Genomic DNA, 5818 nt, shown 5'->3' with positions numbered 1-5818 from the left:
TTTAAATTTCAAAATAAAGCAAATTTTACTTATATCTGTGGCACAGGAGCAGATGTTTCCCTGACATGTGCACGCAAGCTGTTGAGTGTGACCTTGCAGGATAAAGCAGTTTTGAAAATGAGCTTTTGTCTCCCAATCTGGGGAAAACAATGCTGCAGTGAAGATTTAATAAAAAGTCATAGCTTCTCATAGAAGCTTATTTCAGCAAAGTAAACTATTAATTAAAATAACAAATGTCAGCTGTTTCCCAGGCTGACAGTTAACACAACGCAGCATTTGCTTACCTTGACGTACAGGATGCATGGGACACTGGATGGATCCATAATTCATTCTAGGTATGGCTCTCTCATGCCCTAATATAGTGATAACAGAGTGATAAATTAGCTCCTGTTCAGCAGTTTTGTTAGCAAAAGTACTTGGGGACTTGGGGAAAAGCCACCTAGAGAGGGCCTTTTGGCAGACTGAAGGAATACACACTCGAACAGCTTGAGTGAAAGTTTCATGGAATTCCTGGAGAACTTGAGTACCAAGAAAAACAGGTGGTGAAAATGTAAAACTAGGTGAGAGAAAGAGGAAGAGAGACAGCGTGCCAGTGCATTACAATCTGCTTTTAGCCACAGAGGGGAAAAATTATTAAGTAGAGGAAGGACCATATCACTCCCAAGAGGTTAGGGGAAAAAAAAGTCCAATTTCAGACCCAGAACTGGGAGTAGAGGCGGGAAAGGAAGGGTAATTGACAAACACCTTCCACTGTCTCTACAGTCAACAATTTAAAGTAATTGGGTTTGGGGGAGGGCAGGCGGGGCCTGAGCACATCATGGGGGAAATTGGCTCTAAGCAGATTCCCGATGATACAAAGGTGAGAGAAATAAATATAAAAAGTTACACCAAGTCTATGAAGCATATTGGTGAAGTCTGTTTTAGGGCTTTTCTACTCAGATAGCTCAGTAATACATTTATTAGAAAATTATAAAGGGAAGAAAAGCCCATTTTGCTAGGGCACACTGTAAAAATGAGTATGGGAAGCCTGATGAGGTGAGAAGTGGAAATGAAAAGGTGAGCTGGAGGAAATGTCTGGGTAAAGCGGATTAGGGGGCAGAGGGGGTGGGGTGTTGAGGGCCTGCCGGCTGCTGTTCAGGGAAAAGCAGTTTACTATCAAGATGGGAAATGCACACCTCTTCAAGCGAACATTGTTCTGGTGCTTCCCTCAGTGTCACGGAAGGCAGAACAAAAGCATGTATTCCACAGTTCAGGTATACAGTGTTTTTAAAAGAAAAGAGAGATACTAAAGAGCAGCCATTTAAATTAGGAGCTGGATGCATGAGGTACCAGCTATTCATTTTCTCTTTCATAAAACCCATGATGGGCCAATGAGGTTTTTTCTTTTGTGCGTTTTGTTTTGTTTCCTTGCCTTTTTTCATTTCTAGGACTGTTTTAATGCTGTTACGGTGGAGGCATCTACATTTTATATTTTGCTTATTATCATTTCTTCCAGCGTTAAAACTTAGTGCATCACTGAGCGCGATCCAGTTCACTAGTTTAAAATGAACCAATAACAATTAGAGTTTTCAGCAACGCTTGTGCATTCTTCCTGTTGCTCATTATTCTCTGTTTCCTCATTGGCTAGGGGGCATCAGCTAAGATATGGCTGTAGATGAAAGGTATTTGGCATTCATAAAAATGAAGAACCCCAGAGGCATATAAATAAGTCTTTTGGTCATGGACATGGGCTTCAATCAAGCTAAAAGCCTGCCCCAGATTGACAACCAAAATCAATGTGCAAGGCAGAAAGGAGGGTGAGCCAGTACGGATGAAATTCTTTCTGACCCTTTATTACAAATACAAAGCAAGCAGAATCTTTTTTTAAATGATCAGAGAGGGTCAGCAACCTTCAACCCAGAAATTTCTCGTCGGGAGCCAAAATACTTAGGTACCAGGTCTTAGTAAGTGTGATGGAGCTGGGCCTGAGTGGAAGCAACAGAGACTTGCTCCCTCAGAGGAAGCCTGCGCCAGGCACAAAGGACCTGCAGGGTCTTATGGGCCACCTGCTAGGCTTGAAGTCCCCAAGCAGGGAGATCAACTTTTGTATCTAGTGTAAATTTGGTGTGGGCCTCATGTACATCTTCAAGATGATCCTATCAACTCACACCCCAATGTAAGCATTCCTTTCCCGCACAGCCCGCATTTTCCCCTTAACGCTGCACGTGGAAGTCTTAAGGCAAGTTGGGTCTGCATAGTGTTATCACAAACTCCCAGAGCACTGGAGAGAATCCACATTCTCATATGAGTCCATGGGAAGCAACCTAAATCAAGGGCAGCCAGTACTGGAGGATTGCTACTTTCTCCCTTCTCCTTCTTCTCTGTAAATGCTTTTGTGGCACTAAGTTGGACCACTTGATGGGCAATTTGCTTCTGTGCTGTGCTGCCATTAGCACTTGGCTCCAAGGGCCTTCTTCTCCCTCAAGGGCTTTTCTATCAGAGTTCAAATCTATGGCAGAGTGCTGGCTGCAACTGTGGGCTTAATGCTTCTGTAAGATATGCAAAAAGAAAAAAAATGGTGAAATGCCATTAAAAAACTAGGACATGGCTATCTTAGTATAGAGTTTATTTAGGGAGGAAAATGGAATTCTGTCACTGTTGCAGTTTGTGGATGCTTTACCTCTGTGTAATTGCCGAGAAATTAATGTGATTTAATAGCCACAACAATAAATACAGACTTGACAGGGTGATTATCCCATAAGACTAAAATCATGATATAGCATAAATCAATACCAGCCTTAAGTATATCTCTGAAAGGCGTGGTATATATTTCTACATTCACTGCTAGGTGTTGAACTAATTTGGGAATTAGAAGCTGTGTGAAATGCAAAAGCTATTTTTCTAAGTGAAAAATTACAGAATATGTATGGCGATCACTCAGAATACATATTGCTTATAAAATGAGTAGAAGGAAAGGAGAGTAGTAGAACTTCTAAAGCTAGTTCAAGTACAAGTCTCTCTGCTCCTTGGGGCATGCTTCTTTTCACTCCAAACCAATCCAGGTCAGCTGAGCCCCCCATTATGCTGTTTTTGCCCCGTTTGTAGACCGGTAGCCCCTCCAAGAGACCCTTCTTTACAGGGATGAGCCCTTTCAGCCTCCTCCACTAAAGCAAGCCAATTGATTTGCCTGCTTGAGAGACCTCTGCCTAGCACAAAGCCCTCTTAGAGTCTCTCTGGCTGGAGTTGAGTCATACAGAAAAAGAGGGTATTGATCAGGAACAATCTGGCTTGGGTCTGTGCAGGTTTCCTTGGGGACATAGGCACTTCTCCATTGTGGAGGTCAATATTAGTGACTCTCTTAGCTGTCCTCTGAGGTAATCCCATTTGAGCTATTTTTTTTTCTGGAAGCCTGTTTCTGTGCATTTCAACCACCCCCAACCTCCAGGGAATCGTGTGGGAGCTTATTTGGAGGCAAACTGCTCCTCAATCCTGTCAGTCCTGCTCGGAGAGACACTTGAGACTCTCCCACGCCTGGCTGCCACTGCTATGCCTCCACCTCACTGGTGGGTACCAGACCCCTCCCAGCCTCCAGAGCAGCTCTTGCTTAGTGAAGAGGGCCCTAAAAAACTATTTAAAGCCTTAATATATGAAGTGCCTTCTCTCAGAGCTGAGTTCACCACTGCCAGATAAGTGCTGCCTTAACTACATTTTTGTGAAGTAGCTACAGTGGCACTTGATAGCTGATTATGTTAATCCTTCAGGGATATTCAAGAAAATATCTGCAGATTCTACCTGGAGGAGAGTAATCAGGATTGGATCCGGGTATCAACCACCAGACAGGCCTTCTAACTTACATGTTCACAGTGTGTCACATATTGTATTTTGACTTTTCAATATTGTACATTTGCCCCTTTTGCTGCCCCCCCACAGTGCACACAAAGATTTCCTTAGTCACAAAGGATTAAATAACTCACCTGTGAAGAATCCTTTTAAAGCATCAGTGCCTGTCTTGAAAATTGCCTCCCTCCTTTTTCCTTTTTAACAGAACAAAGAAAAGTGTTAATCTTTTGATAATTGACTCTATTTTTACTGGAAACTTCTCTAGTAATTATTTAATACATCTCCAGTCGATTTCAGACAGTACCTGTTTTCAGCACACATCTCTAACCAGAGACACGTTGTCCAAGCAGAGGAACCAGGGAAGGTTGGTTTGGCAGAAACCAAATCCTAATGCAATAATGAATGCGGCCCAAGCACACTGTTTGAAAATGAAATTGGCATTACTTATTTAGACAAAGGGACAAATGTCCTTGCAGCTTCATTTACCATGCAGAGCTCTTACAGGGTGTCTGTCTGCAAAGGGACAGAGGACTTCCTACTCTGATGGGCGTGTCAGTAGGGATTTAATTTGTGTCTTCCTGTAAATGCAGGAAAGCTCCACTATCGATGGCTTTAATTCTACAGGCACTGGTGGCTTGTATTTAGCCTGAGAAATAACATTATGAGAGCTGATTTGATGGCCCCAGACAGGTTTAGCCAAGCTCCGGATGGACCCGGTAAAGTGTAACTACATGGTCCTTCTGGAACCTCTCCCACCCCTCCACCCCTCTTACCCCTACCCTTCACCCCCACCCCAAGCCACCCCCAGCTGCCACTTCACCCGCCTCTTTTTCTTTTCAGAGATGTAGAGAATTTAAGAGTACACTACTTCCTTCATTATTTACGCTAATGCTATCGATTCAGTCAGTGCTGTGAAAATCTGTATTAACACATGGGTTAAAGGGAAAAATATTTATTGAATGCTTTTGTTTACTCACCTCCTGCTCCTGACCCTGGGAAACACACAGGGGCAGCGGAGGCCCCAGCCGGGCTCTGTCTGGCTTCTTCCTGGGTTAATCACATTTCACACGTCCCCACTTCTGTCAGATGCAGCACCTGACCTCCCCTTTGTCCCTCTCTGGATGAAAGTGTGAGGCTCCGTAATTTCCCTCAGGCACAAGGACAGTTTGCTTTACTGCTGGAGGTGAAACTGACACCCCGAGAAATCACAGCTGGGGCTTTTATCTACGCTTCAGCCAGTCCCCAGCGCTGATCTCTTTCACTTTGCATGAAAATAAAGGCTGAGGCTGGAGCTGCTAAACTGGGTTCTTCGGCAAAAGTTGGGAGCGAGAGCGGGGGTGGAAAGAACCTTGGGGGCTTGGCTCCCAGCGTAAGGAGTGCAGCGGCTCCTCAGAAAGGAGGTGGTGAGTGCTCCCGACAGGGGCCGCGTTGTGCCGATAAACAGGGGCAGCAAATGAAACGTGCTTTGCAGGAGTGACAGTGCTGGCACAGCTGTGAGAGCTTTAGAAACTCCTTAAGGATAGGAGGTGGAAGGGACAGGTCTGTGGCAAGAACTTGCAGAGCACGAATGGCCATGAGCTCACTTAACAAGGGCACTGCACACTCTGGACAGCTCAGAATTTTTCCCGGAGACATCTCTCTCCCTTCTCTTCTCACTGTTTTAAAGGCTCAGTAGTAGCTGGCCGACCCTTGCTTTCCATGGGTTGGCTCGCTGCGAAGTCAGAAGCCCGTTCTCTGTGGGACCGAAGTCAGCAGATCCATTAAGTTGACTAATGGGGATGGAAGGATCTGTGGCCAGGGTGACATTTATATTTGGATACCCTGTTTTTCCTGGCGGGCCTCTGAGTTGCTTGGTAAATGTTCTGGGAGCCGAGGCTGTGAAGCACCTCCCTGGGAGGGTGGCAGAAGTGGGAGGTGAACTATGGCAGGGAGTGAGTCCAAGTGGCAGCTTTGCAGTGGAGACCGTGCCCAGTGGCAGCCGCTTGCAGTTCTCCTGGCA

The 5818-nt window shown here is 45.0% G+C and overlaps 1 long non-coding RNA gene across 1 annotated transcript; it reads right to left on the bottom strand.

Moving 5' to 3' along the window:
- Positions 1–282: 282 nt before the first annotated feature.
- LOC118500439 lies at positions 283–5548 on the bottom strand. Its single transcript, XR_004902999.1, has 3 exons — positions 4797–5548; positions 3954–4013; positions 283–353 (listed from the first exon to the last, which is right to left on the bottom strand). It is a non-coding gene; the product is annotated as an uncharacterized LOC118500439 (long non-coding RNA).
- Between the last annotated feature and the right edge of the window lie 270 nt (positions 5549–5818).

The sequence above is a fragment of the Phyllostomus discolor genome, chromosome 5, assembly GCF_004126475.2.
Source record: "Phyllostomus discolor isolate MPI-MPIP mPhyDis1 chromosome 5, mPhyDis1.pri.v3, whole genome shotgun sequence".
In the NCBI taxonomy this organism is placed as follows: domain Eukaryota; kingdom Metazoa; phylum Chordata; class Mammalia; order Chiroptera; family Phyllostomidae; genus Phyllostomus; species Phyllostomus discolor.
The sequence above is the reverse complement of the archived record's forward strand: the minus strand, read 5'-3'. Positions and strand labels throughout refer to the sequence as shown.